Consider the following 23865-nt stretch of genomic DNA (forward strand, 5'->3'; position numbering starts at 1 on the left):
ATTTTCGTAACAGGCTTAATAATTTTGACTATTGAAATATTAATCAGACTAAGAGTAAATACTTAGTTTCGAGTGCATGGTATGTTCCCTTCAGCTCATAACAATATTTGCAGTGTATCAAGGCCATTTACTGCCAAATCTATGCTCTCCTGTATCAGCACTATAAATTTAATTATGAGTACATGAAGACATTTCCACTGAATTAGCCAGAGCACGCAACACAAACTTGGTGTTAGATCTGTGTTGGTTTGCTGGTTTTATGTCAGCTATGGGAGGACAAATGATACATGATAAAGCCTGCTAATAGTAGAAAGTTAACATACCAGAAGTGGTGCACTAATCTGAACCAGCAGAGCAAGCTTATACACAATCAGCACTTTGCTCCTTGTAGGTGCAACGTTTTAATCTGTTACTGTGAAGCTGTGGACAAGTTTTCCTATGTCATAAAATTATAGCCTCAGAAACATTGGCATTGAAGTTTTGATTGATATCCCATCTTACTCCCTTTACAATTCATGTAGGGTCCAGGATGTTTATATCACAGAGAATGCTCCTTAAGATTCAGTAAGAGATATTGTGGTGAATATACCAACTGTTTTTCTCCTTGGTGCTTACATCAGTCACCTTATCTTCACTTCTTTCTCTCTTCTCCCTTCCATCTCCTTTTATCATTCTCCTTGATTTTTTTTCTTTCTGCCTTTGTTCTTCACTACTTATCTCTCCGTTATTACTCTTCCTTTCTCTTGCCTTTCCTGATTTGTGATGAGTGGCTCTGCTCTACCTTCCCTATAACCCACTCCACCCCTCCTCCTTGGTGATCTCTCTCCGTGTGTTGAGCCCTGCAAAACATTCATCAGCATTTCTTTGCAGAGGAGAAGGGGCACAGCAGGACAATGGACTAACATGCTCATTCTTGCACTGAATAAGACACTTGTGTTTTGGAAATGATTTTTTGAGGATAGCTTTGCTTTGACTGCAAAGCTGTAAGTGGTGCTAGCAGTTTAGCACTTCCAGTTTCTACCAAATTAGTAAATAGGAGATAAATAGTGGAATTCAATCTAATGAATTGAAATATATTATCATTTGATTGTGTTCTGTAAGTACATGAGAAAAGATGTGTAAGTGGGTGTAATCATCTGAGAGAATTTAGTCTGGAAACAAAAGATGTAGTCATTTGAAATTAAAATATACAATAATGACAAAAAGAAAAGTAAATAAATAATATATTGTGAGGCAAGGGAGAAATTTTCTTTTTGCCTGTACTCATTATTAGAAAAATCTATCTTACCTGTCCAGGGATGGTATCTGACCCAGAAAAAACATTTAAAAATCAAAAAATATATTAACAGGAATCAAATTAAAACCATATCAGACCAGAGCGGGAATCTGGCCTTGTAAAAGCTCTACTTTCCCTTTTCACGGTGTCACTGGATGTTCTGTCATCTCACTGTTAGACTTTTTGTTGCCTCCGTGAAGTGAGCTGATGACTTTGTTGCTGACTGTAAAACAAAGCCACCAAAACATATAGGAAGTTAATACGAATTACAAGAAGAAAGATACATTTTGGTTGGTTGAGCAAGAGTTAAAACGAGATCTTTCTTTTGGGCAATTTTCTCAGAAGAGAAAAATGGCATTTTAGGATTGCTAATATATCCAGAGGGCTAACTGGGTGGGATTGCCACATCAGCAGCAGGGAACAATAAAATAATGCAATGCTTGCTAAAAATGTAAAAGAAAAAGATCATTATAGAGGTCAAACCTTCATTAATATGAAAAAATGATTATATGTCCCAAGGGGATAATTTCGTACTTTGTCTGTGGCTGTCAAAGGACAGAAAGCACTCAAGGACTCTAATTTCATCTATCCCTTCCCTTAGCATTCAATGAGCTTTCAAATCATCACTCTCCTTTGTTGAGATTTTAATCCAGAGCATTACCACAGCATTTCTTTGCTGCCTTGATCTCTTAGACTTTAGTATGAGTTGTGAGTGGATTCTCTAAACTTTCTTGAGCCCCCTGTTCCACTGGACTCCATAAACCAAACCAAGGCACTTAAACATCAAGCCAGGTTGTCCTGACTTTCTGTTACAGCCTGGGAGAAATACAGACAGTAACAAAGGTGACTCAGACCTTAAATAGCCTGAACTTCTTTCAAGATGCCTCCAGGACAAAAGAGAGGGAGTTTGTATTCCTAATTTTTGTTTGTAATTGGTTACAATTAGGATAAATTAGAGATTAAGGAAGACCCAAAATAAACATGGTGCTATGCAAAGAGGCGTTAAATAAGCAATGCCCTCAGGGATTTTACAGTCCAGTCTGATGGAACTGCAGGCTCACACAACAGGATGACCCGGAGGGATGTGGTGTTTTAAAACCTAGTTCAAAGCATGTAAGTTAAAGAGCTTTGACTGATTTTGGTTTGTTTTAGTCTCTGCTTCCCCGCAGGGCACCCACAGGGGTGAACCAGCACTTTTACTTTTCAGAGGAGTGAAGTGTAACTGCCTGTCCAACCCACAGATATTGTCTGGTACAGCTGCCATCAGTCGTCATGGGTAAAATGCGTTTCTGTATGAGTTTTGTGCTTGCATGCTCAGTTTGCTTTCATGTAGTACTTACACTTCTGCATAAGCAGCCCCATCTACATGCTGGGTGAGTTACGCCACGTAGTCTCCTAACCTTGGTCAAAGGCAGGAAGCAGCTGCACTGCTGCAACCATGCTGACAGCTTCAATCTGGGTTTTACATCAGCTGTCAAGTTGCCAACTACTTTTCATTACTCTTCCAAATAAAACCCCAAACGCACACCTTATTTAAAACCAAATTATCAAACTTCGGATCACAACTGGTTTACTGAGCTTGTACAAAACCTTGTGCTGTGGAGCATAAGGCAGAAGGAGAACAGGGAGACAGAAAAGTAAATGCTTCACTGGTTTATTCCTCCTCACTCATTTAATTTAAAATTTATAGGATTATTTCAATGTCACATCTGATCAACCACTGAAATACAAAGGAGCAAAATGATCATAATTAATATGCAAAACACTTTTTGTATGGGAAGTATGGTAACATAAATAATTATTTATGGTTGGTTGGCAGGTTGGGTGGGGCTTTGAGCAATTTGATCTAGTGGAAGGTGTCCGTGCCAATGGCAGGGGGCTTGGAACTGGATGATCTTTATGGTCCCTTTCAACCCAAACCATTATGTGATTCAATGATGCTTATTCTACACTCATGTTTCTAGTTAGGCTGAGACCCTGCCCTTCCACAGAGCAAGCTTACATTGGCATGTTTCAATAAAAAGCTCTCTGCCACTTCAGAAAAGACATATAAGACAAAATCAGATTGTTTACCCACTTCAGCATGATCAGGCTTTTCTCTGGTACTTAACAATGTTTTCATGCACAGTGATTTTTTTAGTCCTGACAATTTTTTTTTTATGGATTTGTGTGCAGGGTGTGTTTTCTGCATAGAAGTCTCTAGGGTTTTAAGAAAGTAAACTGTAACAATCAGAACTTTACTAACTCTTTCATTTGAGATAACAAGCACTTAGCAATCACAGTGATTCACATAGGTTTGATAACATAAAAGAAAGTAAGTGGAACTAAAAAAGTGTGGATTATACCAAACACTGTGCCACGTGAATTAGAAATACTCAAGCTAGCAAAGGCACTGAGAAAATGAATCATGATTCTGTTAGTGTAATGCTTTTCCTGGTCTAATTCCTCCTGATGACAAGTGTAAATGAAACAGAATAAATTTGCTCAAAGAGGGCTTTGTTCATGCACAATTATATTGATCCAGGTGTGGACACAGATTATGCAGTTGAGATCAATCCTCATATCAAATCCAAGCTCTGGTAGGAATGTTCTGCTTGCATACAGACTGTTCTGCCCTTTCCTTTCAAGCTTAATGTTATCTGGCCCATTGCAAAAGAGTGTGCCCATTGCAGTCCTTTCCCTACTCTGTCACTGCAGTCACACTGTAATCTCATGCAGTCAGTCCCATTTCTCTGTTGTTCTCTGAACAACTCTTTTCTCTCCATGTAAACAACCAGGACCTCCTCCTGACCCCACAGCCATGCTTTTTCACTCCTTCCTTTCTAGCAATACTGAATCTTGAGTGCCCAGATGTTTTGCCAGTTTTTGTTCTCATCTAGCTCCTCATCCATGGATCTTCCACATCCACATCCCTTTTCCCTGCCCCACAGCTCTGCCTCAGTGTCAGGTCTTATCTTCCCACCCTGTTAGATTTTGTACTTTGGTGCACTCATTCCCAACTTGATTTTTCACATCTAGATGCCCAATCTACTTGCAGTTCCTTTTTTTAAAATTTGTTCCCTACATTTACACAGTAGACTTTAATTTCCTTATTCCTTATTTCCTCTTCCACTTTCGGAATCTATCTCTTGCCCTCAAACTCTTGCCCTGTCAAATACATTATTCCTCTCCCAACCTTTAGTCTCACTTTCCTCACAGCCTGCAACACAAGCTTCCACTATCTACAACCTCACATCTCATTCCATACAGGCCATGATCCCACGTGCTGTTCTGTGGTCACCCCTACTTTCCTGTGCTATTTTAACCCCTTGGCATAGGAATAAATGAGTGTTCTTCCAGGTTTCTCAGGCGCAGCAAGAATATTGCTAATAAGCACACAGGAGGAAAAAGAGCCTTAAGATCTGAAACCAGGCTTGGCATGATGTAGATAGGTGACAACTACAATTTTAAGCATAGTTCATTCAGCCACTCAGCCACATGCTAGACCTGTCACAGCTGGAGTTTTGGGAGACTATCCTAGAAAGCTGTAGCAAGAGGATATCTGTAGGACATTAGCTAGCTGTGGCATTTCGAAAGTCAAAACAGAGCAGCTTTTTTCCAGAAAGAAAAGGCATATGCCTTCTAAAACATACACATTCATGTATACATAACGGATCTTCTAAAAAACTGCAAGAGACTGAATCTTTTAATATGAGAAAAGCAAATATATTTTCCCATTCCATTACTGCTACCAAAACTTACTAATTGATTTAAAAATAAATGTAAATATTGGGCGGAAACAGGCATTCTGTATGGAAAATTTGAGTTGAAAACAGCTAAAAGAAGGCTTGTAAGCAACTGAAAAAAAGCCTTCTAACAAGAAGCATAAGGAGTACCAATTGCTAATTAATACTAACAACCCCAAATCTACTACTTTTCTGATTTTCTTTTTATTGATACTGACACTAAACACAGACAACAATCTGAGACAATAACAAGGAGGGGTGACAGGCATACTTAGCATTGTAACTGCAAGACTTTCAGAAATTACTGAAGGGGACTGCCTGAAGCAGAAGATAAGCTTTTCTTTCTAAAAGTATTGATGAAACAGATAAACCACATACTGAGTCTAATCTGGGAATCTAGAGATGCTCAAATGACTGTCAAAACAAAATGAGAAATAGAGGAGGAAATACTGTTCCAAAGCCTGCTCATTGATTTAAGCATTTTTGGTGCCAATAGGAACAATAACAATGAAAACCATCTGCTGATTCTGCAATGAAGTCTTTATCTATGCTTGAAAGACTTGTGGAGAGATGAGAAGCTGTTTGTGCGGCTGCAGACAAAACAAGGTGCACATGGCAGATGTTCAGAGATCCCCACTCACAAGAATCCAACTGCCATGTTATTAAGACCTCTCCAGGGACTGGAAATCAGCTTCTTACAGAGATAGTGCCATCAGAGCTAACAGTGCATCACTAAATCTTGTGGTTTAATTCATAAACCATTAGCCAAAAATAAAAGTGAAATTCTGAAATGAATGAGGGTTCAAAAAATAACATTGCCAGAATAACTCAGTATATACTGACCTAAATATAAACTGACAAATAATTAGAAAACTGATCGAGGATATGCTGGATTCTTATTTTCCTTCTGTGGAAAATTCCATAAATCCCTGATGTCAAATGGTATTTCTTTTATTGTGTGCATTGTCTCAATCCAAAACAGGCTGCTGCATGTTCACAGCAGTTGTGACTCCTAGACATTTTTCACAAAGTTATAACATATGTTATATTTAGGGATAGCCTATTTGCATTCATGCACAAAGAGATTTGACAGTCAGGACAGGTTGAAGGGTGCTGCAAAAAATCCAAATATAACAAAAACTGGACCATTTTGTTATGCTGGTGAAGGTAAACTTTACACCGTTCCCACACAGGTATTCACATGTTGAAGTCACAGGTCAACAGATTCTGTTCACTACCAGTAATCAGATAGTGGTAGCGCATATCAGTAAAAACAATTTTTTACATTAGTCACATTAGGCCACAGACTTGGAGCAGACCTGGCAGTGGAGCGACTCAGGACCTCTCTGAACCGGAGTTAGTTTTAACAATAGTCCAGGGACCACTGCCTGACCTATTGTAGCTTGTAGGGTACTGTGTGGTAAGAGTATGTATTATATACACTACAAATGTGATCAAGAATACAGTTGGTTTTGTATGGAGACACATCAGTGCTTCTGGGCTGTGACTAAGTTATCTTAAAAGATTTCTTTTCATTTAACTGTGTAAGGTGTAAGATGTGAAGTTATTGTAGACTAGAATCAAATCATACATAAAATTTAGTCTTAACTGGCTATTTCTATAATGCTGCAACTCTCTCTATATTCATATGTATCTATAGCTTTACACATCTGTGCCTGTGTTGCCCACAGTGCCAGAGTCTGGACCCAGCCTGAGGTCTGGCTGTGGCAGGGGAACAGCAGAAACCCATGAGGGAAGGGTGGAGGGTTACTCATCTGCCACGCAGACTTGCAGGCAAGTGGAGAGGGAGAGGAATTCAACCACTTCCCAGCACAGGAGAGGGAGAAGAAAACTTAAGTTTTCCCTTAGAGAAGAAAAGAAGCTGCTTTGGACAGGAAAAGTTGTAATTTTAACCACTGGATCAGATCACAGCACTTCTTTTGTTCAGGGTGGAAGATGACAATTTCTCTGTAACAGTGAAATCTATTCCACCTCCTACAACCAAAAGGGACTGGAGTCCACTTTTCAGTAATTAAAGAGTTACTTACTCAGAAATGCTCTGCTGTTGCTCTAAATGCTGACCAACAGAATATATGAGAACAAAAGCAATCAGTGAAAAATCAGCACAGTTAGAAACCATTTGAACTTGCTTCCTTGCACATTTACCCTTCACAGTTTCCCCAGGTGTTGTATGGAGAGGTATCTTGCAGCAGTGACTGCGAACCTTTAGTCTGGACATTGCAAGTCAGATTTGGGCACAAGCTTGTTTGAAAAGCCCAGCACTACAAGTTGAAATGACTAATTTAATACTTGTGCTGTTCACTGATGCATTTGCCTCTCCAGATCACAGGTCCTGCTTGATTACTCCTAGCATGTCCTCCAAGTGGCTATATTTGTTTTATTACAGGTTTCTTAGCTGTACAGGTTTTACTGTCAGTAAGGTGTTTAAAGATTATCTGGAAAGGAAGCTAGCAGGGATGCCCTTGTGTTATTGCCAGTTGCAAAACAGGGCTTGAGAAATGTCTCCTCTGGAGAAGTAATGGTGCCCTTCAGAGATTAAAGGGTTGATCTATACCATATGGGTGTTGTCATAAATCAGGCCTTTAACAAGTTTATGATGACAGAAGAGCTTTTCATGGCAGAAAACAGCAAAAGAGGTAAGAGGTGCACTCATCAGCTAGCAGAAGTTTGAGATTTTTTTGAGCAGAGATGGGAAGTCCTGATGCCTGCTAAGTAAAATAAGCACTACCCTGTCACTTATCCCAACCCTGCCTAAGCGAAGCTGTATGTGTTTCGGCACTCTTCCTCGACAAATTCCTTTCAAGTACACTCGGTATTCAGTAGGAGACTATGCACATCTGCTGTTCCAAGAAGCAAGTTTAATTGCTGATGGGATTTTTTCCCCACTAGCATTTCAACCCATCTGCATGTTGCGATTACTGAAGCATAATTTTGTTTTTGTCTACTTCAACCTTTTCAAGTGATATTCATTAATGCCATCTATGGCATCTCTAACATGGGGGAAATCTGCCTAGAGTAATTACGAAGTATTTCCTCTGCACTTAGTTCTCATATAAGAGCATGGAAAGATAATGAAGGCTGATTGTAGTGTCATCATTCCATTGAGGAAATGAATGATGCTGTTCGAATAACAGCTGGCTTGTTACATAAAAGAAATGACAGATCAGAATAATAAAGGCAAACTCCCCTTTGACAGATCATTCTAATTTGAAAGTCTCAAATAATTGCCTGGAATCCTGGAAATACAGAAAATAGCACAAAAAAAGCCCTTAAGATTTCTGTCAGCATGGTTGCATGTATATGTATATATATAGATATAGATATTTACACACTTTTACACATGCCTACAAACATGTAGTATATTTCTTTTTATTAGTTTTGCATATGAGATAACTGTATATATGTATTTATGTATGTATTGCAGTGATAAAACAAGAAAGGTCACTAAGAATAGTAGTTTTTAATCTGGAATACCCATTGTGGAAAATAGAAAAACATTTAGGCCAATGCCTTTTTATTGTTAACTGACCTGAAGTGTGCATTTAATTTGAATTATATGTATTCTAATTGAATTTAAGGTGCAGTGGGAGTTTCATCATATAATCATAATTTTGACTATAATACCTTCATAAAAACATTTTGTGAGGCCTTCATCTATATATATATTAATACGATTTTATATACAAACATTACATATGTAAACATTTCATATATATACACATACATACATGCATATGCATGTGGATATACATACACATACACACACACATGTATATTTATATATAAGACTTTAGTTTCTAAATGGTCCATTTATAAGTACTGCTCTTCCACAGATGAAATTTTCAGTGTTCATCTAATGAGAAGCCAAACAGCTGATTTCATTTTGTCTTTCTGCCTGAGGGTGTGTTCCCAGGTAGTCTTTCAGACATTTTAAACCCTAGAGCTTGACCTTTAATTGGGACAGGATAAAATCATATGATATTATCGGACTACAACACCTGATTGCTAATTGGAATCTGGAATAAGTACAGGCTAATGACAAACAAAGTGTGATGTCTTTCACGTCTAAGAATTTCCTCAAATAATCCAAAGAAAACATTATTCAGAACAAGATGTTACCTCAAACGATACGGAAGATAAAATTTAAGCTAATTACAAAATAAAGGTAAATTGAGGCATTGACATGAAGCCTTTAAGTACAGCCTTCCTCAGCAGCACCAGCTACATTCCTAAAACTAGACACAGAAGACTTTAAAAAAATCCTTAACATGCTCTCATTTTATACTTTCAAGCTGCAGCAAGTGACATGAACTGGGCTTCTGGGATTCATCAATAAGATGGAGCCAAATTAAAGCATTGCAGAATAACACCAGTTACTAGTCCAGCCTCCTAATCCACATGGCATCTGCTGGGATATGCACGAAGGGTGGAGATCACACAACCTGTCTGGCAATATGTTCCATTGCTTGACTATTCTAATAAAAAAAGACACATTTTGTATTTATGCATTAATGTTTGCCCATGGGGTAGCATAATCTAAAATCAATGCTTAGAGCTTTAACAAAGAAAGTCAAATAGAACAGAAAATCCAGTTAGAGAGGGCAATAAAGTAGTTTAAATTAAGTGTATACAAAGTCTTCATGAAAAGCTAGCTTCAGGAAATGGTGGAACAAAAATGTAAGCTGATTCAATTAGATTTTTATTATTGTTCATAAATGAAGAGATAGGGATCTGCCACAGCAACAAAAGACCATATGTTATTTCTATATAAACTTGAAAATGCAATGTTCTCACACGGAATTAAAGCCAATGCCAGAAGTACAAAGAACTTTAAAGTAGTACATTTATAAGAGGAAACTGATAATTTTCTGACCAGTTGGTCAAAGACTGCTAGAAGGGATACTTAACACTGAATTTTTAGATGTATCCTTTCACTTCAGAGCTACACGTGTAGCTTTGTAAAAATAATACATCCCTTGATTGATCGGAACATAAAATCATAGAATGGTTTGGGTCAGAAGGCACCTTAAAGATCATCCAGTTCCAACACCCCTGCCTTGGGCAGGGAAACTTTCCCCTGGATCAGGCTGCTCAAAGCGCCATCCAGCCTGATCTTGACCACCTTGAGGGATGGGAAATCCATGACTTCTCTGGGCAATTTTTTTCAGTGCCTCACCACCCTTACAGGAAAAAATATCTTCCTAATATCTCATCTGAATCTCCCCTCTTTCAGCTTAAAACCATTACCCCTCGTCCTGTACATGTATTTCCTGATAAAGAGCCCCTCCCCATCTTTTTTGTAGGCTCTCTTTAGGTACTGGAAGGCTCCTATAAGGTGTCCTCAGAGCTTTCTCTTCTCCAGGCGGAGCATACCAACTCCCTCAGCCTGTCCTTGTATGGGAGGTACTCCATACCTCTGATCAACTTTGTGGCCTTCTCTGGACTCACTCTAACAGATCTATGTCCTCTTTAAAAAAAAATATTGTGTAGACAGGTGTAAGCTATACTGCACATGTGAACTGATACTGCCACTTGAAAACATAGCTTCTGAAGATGTTGTTAATTCCAGATTTAGTGAATAAATTTAGAGAAAGGCTTTTACTGAAAGTCATTTTTTATGGCAGAACGATATCTGACTACATTTAGAAATGGATTCAGCAGTCCTGAGTTCGTAGAATCATAGAATCATTAGATTAGAAAGCACCTTAGAGATCATCAGCTCCAACCGTCCTTGTCTATTACTAAATCATGTCCCCAGGGTGGTGTCTCTACATCCCTGGTCAACCTATTCCAGTGCTTGATAACCCTTCCTGTGAAGAAATTTTTCCTAACATCCAATCTAAACTTCCCCTGATGTATTTTGATGCCATTCCCTCTTGTCCTATCACCTATCACATGGGAGAAGAGACCAGCACTCATCTCTCTGCAACCTCCCTTTAAGTAGTTGTAGAGAGCAATAAGGTCTCCCCTCAGCCTCCTCGTCTCCCGGAAAAGCAATCCCAGTTCCCTCAGCCCCTCCTCATAAAACTTGTTTTCCAGCCCCTTCATCAGTTGCTACCCTCTGCACATTCTACTAGCCTTCTGACCTGAATGCCTATTATTTCCAAACTAAGCCAAACTGCAAATTTAAGGTAGTAGAGGTTGGAACCAAAATCAGAGTGAAAGTATTCCGCAATCTTTTAGCTAGTGAGCAACATCTGCATGTAGAATTCAAATATCTCATTTGAATTCAGACTGTAGAGGAAACTGAGTTCTTAATGGTAACTTAAAATGTCTTTCAGCAGCAGCAGAGTTTCTGCAGCTTTTAGGAAAGTATCAAATCAAGGAGACTAAATAAGAACTTCTACTGCTTATTCTTTTAAAGTCTGGATTAAACTCTGCTGCTTGTTTTAGAAATCACATCATACTTTAAGAATTGGGGGACTTTCAGAAAAGGATAAAAGAAGGTAAGTTAATTAAAAATTTTGCACCTGACCTACTGTTATTGATGTCACTGGAAGGTCTTCAGACTTAAGTGTGGCATAAAGTGTACAAAGGCAGTATGCTGACTCTCTGTTCTGAGTGAATTTTCCCAGATGACTGGTACTCTTATCTGATGTACTTTTTTAACTTTCAGTAAGTGAATTTTCTTTTCTCTGCTGATTTGACAAAGGTAGAAATTTTGCCGAGATAAACAACCCCGAGTTTGTGACTGTAACTCTTTTTATTTAACACATTAAGAAAATAAACTATGATGGCCTTCAAAATAGTTCCCTTCTGAACTGACACGCAGCTGCATACCATGCTGCCAATGTTCAAAGCAATTCCACAGAAAGGAATTGCTTTGAGAAACTCCATCATTTTTTGCTTTCACATCTTCTCCTGACAAAAAAATCTGGGATCTGGGAAGCCAGATGTGGCAAATAGGGTGGATGCTCATGCACAGTGATGTTGTTATTAGCTAAAAACTGCTTTACAGACAAAGTGCTCTGGGATGGTGTGTTGTCTTGATGTTAACTCACTGCTCAGTATTGCACACTGACATTTTCCAACCAAGGGTAAGAAAACATCCATATTTGAACACACGTCCACTCCTACTGAGTGAAGTAATCGAGCTGAACCTTCTTTTACTGTGACAGGATAGGACATGTTCTATAACCATCTCTTTCTTTCTCCCCTTCCACTCTTGCTTCCCAAGCTATAGTTATTTATTCTCAGGCTTTTTTGTGTCGGACCTAATATATTGAGTGTCATATTAATGGTTCCGAATTTAGTTCTGTTAGTGAATAATTACATCAAGACCAAGAGAATTAAGGAGGTAGATGTGACACATTTTATTTCTTGATAATTTTAAGTCTTTAAGAGTAAAAAGGCAGTTCATTGCTATTTCAGTTTTAGCAGTTAAAAGTTCTCTGAAGTGTTATCCTCATCACATTTTTCCAGTTCTCCAAATTTTCTCCACATTTCAAAACTTAGTGGTGAGCTTAGCATAAAAAAGTAAAATGTTTAGATAGTAATTGATGCCAAGTGGCCTTAAATTGAATGACACTGCCTATTTTGACTGATGAAATTGCTAGCTGCTGTTGTGTCAGCAGCGTGTTCCTATCAGTTATAGAGCAGACACTGGTTGCAGGGTATTTTCAAATGACCAAGGAGATAAATCTACTAAAACATTCCTTATTTAAGCAGCTAGCAAACCACCAAGGAATGCCTGACTGTCAGAGAAAAAGAAATTCATGCCGTGTGTGTTGCTAAATTGGTAATCGCTACTGTTTCTGCACTAGACTCAAAAAGAATAGAAAAGATAGGGTAGGGAGAGAGAAGAAAAGAGAAGAATGTATTCTTTGAATTGCTTTCATTTAAATTAGACTCTTCCCAGTCCACATCTGTATCACAGTCTGGATATGATGGTTACAACTGTGATATAAATCTATTATTGGACAAAGACTTATGAAACTTTCATTAAAATTTTCAAAGAGCCTAAAAGGAATTAAGTACAGCTAAAGCAAAGCAGAAATAAGGTGCTTGAGTCTTTTAGGTCAAAGAAATGTATTTACTAAACCAAAACATATATACACTTCTGGTTTGGGTAACCAAAAAAACGTAAACCTGAGATCCAAAATCTGATGCTAAGTTTTCACTTCTTTCAAAAGACAAAGTGATTTTTTACTTTGAATTTCTCTAGGCAATTCTAGTCTCATCCTTGGTTATTCCATTCTCTGTTTGCCCTAGTTCTGAGCACCTTTTTGCCTAATTTATATCTAGATTCTTAGTATAAAGCACACATACAATCTTGCCACAGCAAGCACAAGCCAGGACAGTCCCTTTCCACATTAATTACTGGAAGCAAAATGGCCAAGGTCCAGCTTGAGCAATCTGGCTTCTGGGATCCTAGGTCCTTTTCAGTAAAGTAGGTTTCACAGAGGTAGTTGGATAAACTCAGGGTAGCCTGCAGCCTGTCACAGCACTCTGCCTGCAACAACTGCAATAAATCACGTTAAGTTACCGCAGAAGGGAATTCCAGCCACTCGGTTCTGCATATAAAGTATTCTTTCTCCCTGTACTTTTTCTCATGAACGCAAGCCATGTGTGCTGCTGAAGCATCTGAGGGGTTCAGTGCGGGCACCTGCCCTAAGGAAACAAGATCCATTCATGGACTTCAGATAGAGGCCAAGATTATGGCCCTTGAGGTAGTAATGAGATGCCTTTATGCTTAATTTTTATATTAGCTGGTTCAAGTGCCACCTGCTCAGATCCTGCTCCATGTTGCACATCCCTTCAACCAACATAGCAAGCCCAGTCACAAATCTGAGGGATGAATCCAGCCCCTGAAACAATGGTGTTGCCGTATTTGTTTCTGCAGCTAGAGATTAATCAATTTCTACGTGACAGCTGAATCCTATAACACTCATCACAAGACTAGTCAGGCACTGATCTATTTGAAACTTTAGAGTTTCTTACCAGCAGCTGAAAGGCTTGTCTTTATTGAAATGTTAGAGCAGCTGAGCCGCTAAAGGAAGAAGAGATCCTGTCCAGGGAAATAAAGAATGCATTTGATCTCCTGAGAAAATTAAAATTGAGCGTGGTAAGGCCAAAAAGGTGAATAAGAAAACTATGAACTTCAGGAATGAATACAGCAGTACCAAAGCACTTGTTAAATATAGATACCTCTAGACTGAAATTCAGTCAGTCTGACTTACAAACATAGCATTCTCATGTACTGTTCCCAGCAAAACACTCTTGATAAATAATAGCCTAAGTTTCCCATGAAGTTAATGAAGACAGGGAGGTAACTTGAAAGGATTAAAAGGCAGATCCTGTAAGCCTAAATTTTAGCCCCTAAGCTAGATGGTCAGGGGCATCTGGAGGATTCCTCTGCCCATCAGGGAACATCCCAATATCAGACATTGGCTTATTACCTGGAATTTTTGTAGTGAAGGAGAGGTTTTGATCGTGTAGCAAGAAGGGACTTCCTGAATTTCTTGCTATTGTAAGCAATCACATTGCATAAATCCCTTAAAACATGTCAGCCTCACCTTACGACCAGCCTGATTTACAGTTTACCAGATGCCTTGCAGAACCTAGTCTTCTCATGTTTTTTTTCCAAAAAAACGAAGAACGTGGGCATATGTAACTACACACAGTACACTAGTGTAGACAAAAATCACATTCAGATGCACAGCTTCACCACAGAATCTGTCCAGCTAATGATATACTACACTGATCTTGGAAATTCCTTGGAAAAGGTCTTGATTTGTGAAGGGGGAACAGCAGGTCTGCAAATCTCCCTGTGTATGTATTCCTTCTCACATGATAACTGAACACAAGAGCTGTGCAGTTACTCATTTCCCTCAGAAGGTGTTAGCTGAACATTAAGCAGGAAGCTGTCTCTGAATTAAGTTTGTACATTGATAAAGGAAGTTACATGATGGCATAAGGGAGGTTGGGAATAGGAATAACTCAGTAGTCTGTTGATGCAGCCCTGAATACTATAATATAATATAATGGAATAGAGTAGAATAGAATAGAATCATCTCAGTTGGAAGGGACCTATAACAATCATGTAGTCCAACTTCCTGACCAATTCAGGGCTGACCAAAAGTTAAAGCATGTTATTAAAGGCATTGTTCAAATGCCTCTGAAACAGTGACAGGCTTGAGGCATTGACTGCCTCTTTAGAAAGCCTGTTCCAGTGTTTGGCTCCCTTCTCTGAAAAGAAATGCTTCTTAACGTCAGTTCTAAACATCCCCTGATGCAGCTGTGAACCATCTCCATAATTAATGAAGTTGCCTGTTTCCTTTACAGTTTCAAAGGTGGAATGTGTTCCGCTAAACTTCATCTTAGGTTCTTTTCATGGAATTTTTTAGCTTCCTGCATGTCTGCAAAGCCTGGAGAAGAGGAGGCTGAGGGAAGACCTTATTGCCTGAAAGGAGGTTGTAGTGAGCGGGGTGCTGCTCTCTTCTCCCAAGTAACAGGTGATAGGACAAGAGGAAACGGCCTCAAATTGCGCCAGGGGGCACTTAGACTGGATAGTAGGAAAAATTTCTTTACTGAAAGAGTGGTAAAGCATTGGAAAAGGCTGCCCAGGGAAGCGGTGAAGTCTCCTTCCCCAAAGTTGTTCAATAAACAAGCAGACATGGCACTTCAGGGCATGGTTTAATAGGCACAGTGGTAATTGGGATGATGGTGGGACATGATGATCTTAGAGGTCTTTTCTAGCCTTAATGATTCTGTGATTCTATGCCTACTCTTTATACACATGTATACGGCATAACCTACAGTGTACCAAGTATATACTTAGATCTTTGAGTAGATTGTGGAATTTTAACACGTATAGGCTACATGGAAGTAAGGGGTTTAAACAGAATACTAACTTAAATACTAAAGACAAGATTAGACAGAGAGTTACCAGTCTGTTTGCAGCAGATCTTTTCTTTTTACTAATTTGGAAATTTTTAAAAATTGTATTTTAAAAAAATTTTTTTGGACAGTGTTTGACAATGATTCTCTATTTGTCCCCTTGCTTTTTTTAGCACTTGAAATTTGCCAGTGAAAGTAGCACTTTGAGGAATTTCTCACAAAAAGCAACAGAAATTAAAAAATGAGGATGTAATAAAGGGCTACATAAATATCAAGTAGAAAGAGGGAAAGAGCCATAATTATTATATTTTCCTTCACCCATTGATTATGTCACCAAAGATAATTTCTGTTTACTTTCTTCCCTTTTGTGCAACATTAGAAAATGGAACTTCTTGCTTGTGTCTAATATATTTCACATACAAGCCACTACTGTGATGTTTCTATCACACTCCAGAATAGTAGGGAAGAAGCTGATTTCTTTTTCTGATGCATAAGAATTCCCCCAGAGAGGCATGATTGGATTGCTGAGGGTCAGTCATTGCTCCCTTTATTCAGATATTTGGAAATTTGAATGATTCAAAAGACAGACAAACTTACACTATGTTTGGGGCATAATCAGTTAGAGAATGAGTTACAAAAACAGGTTTTAAACAACTTTCCATCTCTAGCTGCATGTAGCAGAATTAAATGTGCTTTGTATAAAACCAAATCTATGAATGAGAACTTCAGTGTCTGTCAAGCCTTGTTGATCTTGCACCCTATGTTCAAAGTAATTTTGAAAATTATTTTGTTTAAACTGCTGCCTGGCAATACAGTCTAAGCATTTATCTTAAAAGGTTATGCTAGGTACCCATTCAATAAGTCTAGCAGAATCTTAGAAATGGAAGTTTAATGGGAGGAATGATTTCCAAGTAGTAGTAGATGCATTAATATCTTACCCTCTACAGAATGAAACAGCGGTGTATCTTGGATAACTTGTGCAAGGTTAGGTCTAACCTCAATCATGGTAGCCAAAAACACTCTGATATGAACAGTGCTGGAGAAGTACTGCATATGGATTTTTGCTGGATGCTCTTTTTTTACTTTTTTTTTCTGCTTTAGTTACTGTTTCATTTGAAAATATCTAATTAAATTAGATTTGGGCCACGTTTTCTTGAAACTCTGTAGAAGGTTGTTAAAAGAATCTATGCTTCTGTATCCCTGTAGTACTTGCTATGCAAGTATCACAGTGCACCCACACACTGATATAATCAGAGCCCTTCAAAATCAACTGCGTATTTCAGCAGAAAGTGGATAAAAGTGACACTTTCACCGATTTCTACAATTTATTCCATAGTAGTAGCAAACCTACAATTTATTCCATAGTTGCAGAAAAACCAAAGAAATCAAGGTTTTCTTGATGCAAAGATGCAGATAGAAAGTCAATGTGCTGAACCCATCAAAAATGACATGAAACAAGCCAGTGTGTAACTCAACAGTTTTGCTTTGCTACGGTATCTGACAGCATAATCACACTGACACTAGTTCCTAAGGTCTGCATGTTTCTGAACATTAACATTAGGTTCATTTTCACTCTAAAATAGTTAATACGATCCTGTTTGTGCTTTGGTTTAAGCCATGTAGCTCCTTTTCTCAGAACACTCCAAAACAAAAAAAAAAATTCTTCAGAAAATTTCATAAGGTTTTATATTGAAGTTATTGCCTTAAGGCTATCAAATTGCTTATCCACCCCCAAAAATCATCTTATGTCCTCAGCTAAAAAGTCTTATTAGACATAGTGAAGCATAAACCTTTATGAAGCAGAGATATTCTTCACAAAAAAAAAACCAACCCAAAAAACGTAGCCCACGGTGTTGTGACAAATAATAATTTTAACTTCTACTTTGCAATTTCCTTTTCCATATTCCATACAGTCACAGAATAATTTCTGTCAGAAGAAACCTCTAAGAACCATCTAGTGCAGAAGTGAACACAGCTACAGACAAGGTCTGACAAGTGCCAAGCAAGGGCAAATAAAGGAGAATAATAACTTGCTTAGCCCTGTGATTTGTGCCCTCACTGGCATAGCCCAGCATCTTGCATTACCATAAAGGCATGGTGCTGACTCATGTTTGTGTTTCTGTCCACAAGGACCTTGGGTTGTTCTTAACAAAGCTGTGGCCTAACCAGTCAGTTCCTAGCCTGCACTGCTCAATGAGGTTGTTCTACTCCAAATCCAGGACTTTGCATCCATCTTTAATGAACTTTTGAGATTCTTGTCAGTTCATTCCTCTAGCTTGCCATAGTTGCTACAAACGTTCTCACCAGCTGTTCAACCCAATTTTGTGTCATCCATTAATTTGTTGAGAGCATATTCCTTCTCACAGTCCAAATCAGTAATGAAGACATTGAAAGGTATTACGCCCCACAACGACCCCAGTGAATATCGTATTTGTCTGACTACCAGTTAGACTTTGAACCACTGACCAATAACTCTTTGAGTCCAATGGTCTAGTTAGTCTTTCAACAGTGTGAAGTCTAGCCCGTTCAATCCACAGTCTATAATTTGGCTGCAAGGATGCTCTGTGAAACCATTTCAAAAGTTTTGGAAAACCAAGATCATAGAATCATTTGGGTTGGAAATGACCATAAAGATCATCTAGTTCCAATGCCCCATATTCCACTAGATCAGGCTGGCCAAGGCCCCATCCAATCTGGCCTTAAACACCTCCAGGGATGGGGTATCCACAACTTCCTTGGGTAACCTGTTCCAGTGCCTCACCACTCTCATTGTGAAGAAATTCTTCCTTAATCAAGCCTAAGTCTACCCCTCTCCAGTTGATACCTGTTCCCCCTTGTCCTATCACCACAAGCCTTTATGAATAGTGTCTCTCCAGCTTTCTTGTAGGCCCTTTTCAGGTACTGGAAGGTTGCTATAAGATGTCCTCGGAGCCTTCTCTTGTCCAGGCTGAACAAGCCCAGCTCTCTCAGCCTGTCCTTGTGTGGGAGGTGCTCCAGCTTTCTGATCATCTTTGTAACAAGGTATGTGCTCTGCTCTCCACTTGTCCACATAGTCAGTCATTTTATGTAATGCAACCATGTTGATCAGGCATTATTTGTATTAGGAAAGTCCATGTCCACTGCTCCCAGGCACCTCTTATTCTTCATTTGTTTGGATATAGCTTCCCCGAAGACAGTACCCTTGACTGTCAAAGAAACTGAGGTGCAGCTGACCCTCCTGTAGTTACGTGGATCCTTCTTGTTTTCTTCCTGAAAGTGGACAGTCTTCTGAATGTTCCCTTGTTTCCCAAACACTTTGAAAAAAAAATTACAGATCGTCTTCACAGTAATATCGACAACACCTGAAAGCCACCTTGTTCAGTTCCACTGGCTTGTCTGTTTTCAGATTGCTCCAGCTCATTCCTCCTCTGCTGCAAGTATCACTTCTCTCTGCCTCACTGTGCTACTAGGCACAGAGATCTGAGATTGACAATAAAGACTAAGACTTACTTGCCAGAACAGAGTGGGAAGATATTGAGCAGTTCCACCTTTTCCATGTCATTCATCATCAAGCTGCACATCCCATTCAGTAGAATACCCCAGTTTCCATGGTTTTGTTTTACTGTCAAAGTACCAATAGGTCTTTTCTATTTGTGCTTCACATTCCTCACTATTTTTAGCTGTGGTGGAGATTTGACTTTTGTCACGTCATCCTTGTCTGTATGGTCAGTTCAGTCAGGAGGTGTCTTTTCAGTCAAGCTGGTTTTTCTGCTCAGCTGTTTGTGCATCAGGTTGGACTGCTCTTGCACTTTGAGGAGGTTGTTCCTGAGGATGAAGCAGCATTTTTTGGCAGCCTCCCATAACCATCAGTTCCATAAACAAGCTTTTTTGAAGTCTAATCTCTTGACGTTCATGATCATTATTCTGAGAGCTCCTTTCCTTCCTTTTCTCAGGTTCTTCAGTTTTGTCATCTCATGATCACTGCAGCAACTGGCTATCATGTCCCCTCAAGTAGATGTAGCAGAGCACATTTCTGTCAGTCCATCTAGGACCCCTGTCCCAAAGTTATTTGTAGAGCTCTCTTGACTCCTTTCTAGCACTCATCCCTTCTCCTAACATGAGATAACTCAGGAGTGGGGTTGCAAAATTTTGTTCATCTCTGGTTTTTTTTCTTATTCAAATGCATCTGAAGTTGCCTTTAGCCATTTTTGTGCAACATAATCTAACACGGAATACCAGATTTCCTCATTGAATTCTTTAGCTTGCATATTTATGTCTAATGTCAGTTTAGGAGGTATGGTTTGACTCAATCAAAAATTACATTTGATGCAGTAATGCAGGAAGTGAAAGTCTGCATTACATGGTGTTAATGAGAAATCAAATGAGGTGAGTAGAATGATACCTTGCAGCCTTAGAAGTCAATTACTTCGATGACACAGAGAAATGATTTAGTCAAAACAAGAATCCTTTTGACCTTCCAGCAGTATTCAAGCCCAAACTCAAGAGAAGTAAAAAAATCTTTAATATCAACAGTGATTTATTCTTGCCAAAATCTAAAGAAAAGTTATCAATCGTTTATGAAAGACATTGAGTTTTTCTCATGTATTACAAATGAAGGCAGACAGAAACATGAGGAAAAGATTCTCAATTGTTTTCTCACAATTCTCTCCATTGTTGAATGCTTATCCTTGCTCAGTTATAGATTTAAAGGGAGAAAAAGGTAAAGATATGTAGTTCTCTAACTAATTATCCAATGTGACACACACCCACTTAAGGTAAGTATCTACAGTAGTGTGATGTACAATACACCAATTTGCCTGTACTATCAATTTGCACCTACAGACATTTTATTCTTTCAACGTGGCATTTGACTCATGCTGTTACCTTATTTCTCATGCAGAACTTCGCAGATGCAACTTTGATCAAAGTATAAAGGCCATCTGCAGTTCCTTTTCCTCTTGTCTGTGTGCTTTAATTGTAGTTAGTTTTTTCTCTTTTCAGGAAAGAAGCTTAGTGCACAGTAGATAATCCCCTTGGTAATTTTATGGGTTTTGGTCTTAGCCTTTGTGAAACTGAAATTTCAAGTGCAGCATCATTCATTCACTGACATAAACAGAGATATGTTGCTTTAATGTTCTGTTGATACTGGAAAAATGAGAACAATTATATTTTTGTTAATTAGTTAGCCCAGAGAAGCTACTTAGATGGAAAGTGTGGAATTTAGCAGAGCACTAGGTTATGTATTCTACCCATATATATGATGTTAATTATGGGCTCAAATAAATGTTTCTGCACAGGTTAGTAGCTTTCTAACTCCTTTATTTTAGGGGAGTGGGACATATATATCATCTCACTTTTTCTTTTCTTAGATCAAATTAAATAGAGCATTAGGAACTGATCAGTGGATTGTATACACAGAACTGTGCAACGCACTGTGGTATTTTCTTCTTTCTCAACATATTCTTGTGTCACATTCCCTCTTTATTTTTTGATAATGTAAAGAGTTAAGCCATTATACATGTCATTATAATAAAAAACCTTCTCATAAACATGCAAATTGGATCTTTTCAACTTGCAAATTGTGCCTTTTCAGATACCTCAGCAGTGTATCTGCCAGAATTATAACAATAAAATTGCAGCACACTTCTAAATAAGTACAATTGTCACTTTCTCCCCTTTCAGCCCCTGCTCTTAAAAATGAAAATGCCCAGAGTCTAAATGCTATTCTCGGTGAAGTCACTGGTTCCTTAAGCCTTTTCAGAAGTGACTATTTTGCTCTGAGAACAAATTATCTTCAAGTTATTACTTGAAACAATATTAACTAACAGAGACGTTGTCAGGTAAGATTGATGCTGTCAGCCTGAAAGCATAGGCACACAGGGAGTACTGCACAGACACAAAGTTGAAACTGCATGAGCTTCCACTGCAACAGGACCTCTCAATCTGTCACATGTCACCTACTCTAATTAAAGATTTTGGGAGCAAACATCTGCAAATGCAGTAAAGGTTTCCTAGAGGGTAATGATAAAAAACCAAAACCTGACTGATGCATCCATCACAAAACAGTCAAGGGCAACAAAGTTCATTTAAAAGCTTGTTTATCTGCATGTTTTCATTAATCAGATGGCTTTTTTGTAGAAGTTGCAGAGAAGGCCTCTTTTGACTTCCTATTTCCTCAGAAAATACATGACATCAATACAGGCACTTTGGGGGCTCCTCTGCCACATTTGCTTAAGAAATAAATTAAACCGGAAAAAGTGAGGTGCTTCTTAAATTTATCAAAATCTGGGAAAGTGTATTTTCTGCTCTTTTTCTCAGTTTACTGAAATTTGCCAGCATCAGAATTGCCTTTTTTTTGTCCTCTTTAAAAGAGGTCTTTCACCCATAGTCTTGGAGAGGGCCCTACAGCAAAAATAATCACTAGAAACTTTGGCTTTACATCACAGAGCTCTGCATGTGCCTTGCAATAAATAGCAGGAAGATCAAAGGAGGATTAGAGGCTCACTGTGAAGAATATGAGCAGGAATGACAGAAGGAAAGGCGCTAGTGTTACCTTATTCTGTTCCTATTGTGAAAATAATAAAGGGAAAAAAACCTTCACCTTATTCAAATTTGTTGGATTCATTGCCAAATAGAAGAGTATTCCTACGTTACAATCATCCTGTTGTCCTATACACTAGATAGGAAGAGACTCCCACAGAGCATTTCATGCTCATGGATGAATAGATTGTATGTTCTAAACTCAAGGAATAGTCAGCAGGAATTTTGAATGTTCTGTCAAAGATAGTAACATTTAAAGTTTAGAAAAACACATGCGTAAAACTAAGCAGAAAACCAGACCTTCTCCATGATTATTATTTCTCTCTTTGACTTTTCCTCTTTTACTGGAAACTGAGAAGTCCTCCAAGGCCCCCTAATAGAGTTAAAATTTTCACAAGGCCTAAGGTAAGTATATGATTGAGTAGCTCTCTATGGGATTATATTGTATTTCTTACATCAACTTTCATTTGAGGATCAAAAAATATTTTACCAAGACAGTCTTTGTATCTCTCCTCCTTAGAAAAATGGGGTGCTGGAAGGCAATGGAGTTAAACAATTCCTAAGCATTGAACTATTTCTCTTTATTGCCAAGATCAAAGATAGTAGGGTAGTGGAATATTTGAGACCAGAAAGTAATGATGAAATGATGAGTTCATAGAAATTAACCATCATTTTCCCTTTGACTTCAGCAACTGAACAATTAGGATTTCAGCTCAAACTTGACTGACCAGCTGTGGCTTTGCATCATAGCATAGATTCATTCCTCTGATGGGGGCTGAGATATCTTCTCCAAAATACTTTCTTTTATGATTAGGTCAAAACTAGATGAAACTCGGAACTCAAAACAAAAAAAACAGTGCTCAAAAGCTGTGTTTTAAATATGTTGATTTATGTCAAGAAATTCTGCTGAAACTCATCCAAGCCTTAAGGCATTGCACTGTACATAGGCCTTGCAGCTCATAAAATGAAATTCCTAAGAAGTGTAAACTTTGTCTGACGTCAGTAAGACCATTAGAGTGTATAGGTCAAATGCAGTTAAGCTTTATTCTGTAATGATAAGAACTTAAAATCAGCCATGCTGAGTAATACCAGAGATCCATCCAACTCAAGAGTCTTGTCTTGATAAGTGGCTTGTAATCAATGCCTGGGAAAATGGGTGCATATATAGCAGCAGTTCCCCTGATATCTCGGTTAAATGGGGTGCCAATTCCTGTCCTAGGCAACTGCTCCCATTTTCCTCATTAACTTCTTGTGACAGCTCACAGGGACCTGATTCAGGAAATGGGTGTAATACCATAAGATTTGAAGGGAGAGCAACTAAAGAGTCAGAGGAAGCAAGGGGAGTGAGCTTGGGAGTATACCCAAATCTAGCAGCACTAGATCTAGACAGTGAATATGTGGGAAACTAAGGACAAGTCTTGGTTCAGTGACAGTACTGGTGCTGGCTATTCCCACTGCTAAGGATCCAGGTCCTGAGATGATGGT

At 38.6% G+C, this 23865-nt stretch overlaps 1 long non-coding RNA gene across 2 annotated transcripts; it reads left to right on the forward strand.

Moving 5' to 3' along the window:
• Positions 1-334: 334 nt before the first annotated feature.
• Positions 335-15427, forward strand: LOC138733245 (uncharacterized). Of its 2 annotated transcripts, none has more exons than XR_011339394.1 (3): positions 335-564; positions 1970-2110; positions 15307-15427. It is a non-coding gene; the product is annotated as an uncharacterized lncRNA (long non-coding RNA). The 2 variants fall into 2 exon arrangements; XR_011339393.1 differs by lacking the exon at positions 15307-15427 and adding an exon at positions 2446-3042.
• The last annotated feature ends 8438 nt before the right edge of the window (positions 15428-23865 follow it).

Source organism: Phaenicophaeus curvirostris, chromosome 1, assembly GCF_032191515.1.
Source record: "Phaenicophaeus curvirostris isolate KB17595 chromosome 1, BPBGC_Pcur_1.0, whole genome shotgun sequence".
In the NCBI taxonomy this organism is placed as follows: domain Eukaryota; kingdom Metazoa; phylum Chordata; class Aves; order Cuculiformes; family Cuculidae; genus Phaenicophaeus; species Phaenicophaeus curvirostris.